This window comes from Piliocolobus tephrosceles, chromosome 17, assembly GCF_002776525.5.
Source record: "Piliocolobus tephrosceles isolate RC106 chromosome 17, ASM277652v3, whole genome shotgun sequence".
In the NCBI taxonomy this organism is placed as follows: domain Eukaryota; kingdom Metazoa; phylum Chordata; class Mammalia; order Primates; family Cercopithecidae; genus Piliocolobus; species Piliocolobus tephrosceles.
Genome location: NC_045450.1, coordinates 42,739,236 through 42,739,697, shown reverse-complemented (window position 1 = coordinate 42,739,697; position 462 = coordinate 42,739,236).

The window sequence follows — 462 nt, the reverse complement described above, 5'->3', positions numbered from 1 at the left end:
TCAGGAAAAGCCAACCAGCATTTAGCATCAACACAGATCTCAAGTCTGATAAAAAACAAACAAACAACAACAACAACAACAAAATGTTTATAATCCATTCTCTTGGAAAGCCTGCTCCCTGGAGGCTTCATCTGCATGATGAAACCTTGGTCTCCACAACCCTTTATCACAACCCAGACATTCCTTTCCATTGATAATAACTCTTTTCAACAAAGTAAAATTTAAAATCTATATATAACTTGGAAGCCCCCACTTTGAGTTGTCCTGCCAAGCTAACATTTATTTTAACTGTATTTGATTGATGTCTCATTTCTCCCCAAAATGCATACAACTAAGCTGTGCCCTGACCACCTTGGGCACATGTTCTCAGGGTCTCCTGAGAACATGTCACAGGCCATTGGTCACTCATATTTGACTCAGAATAAATCTCTTCAAATATTTTTAGTTTGACTTTTTTTTTTT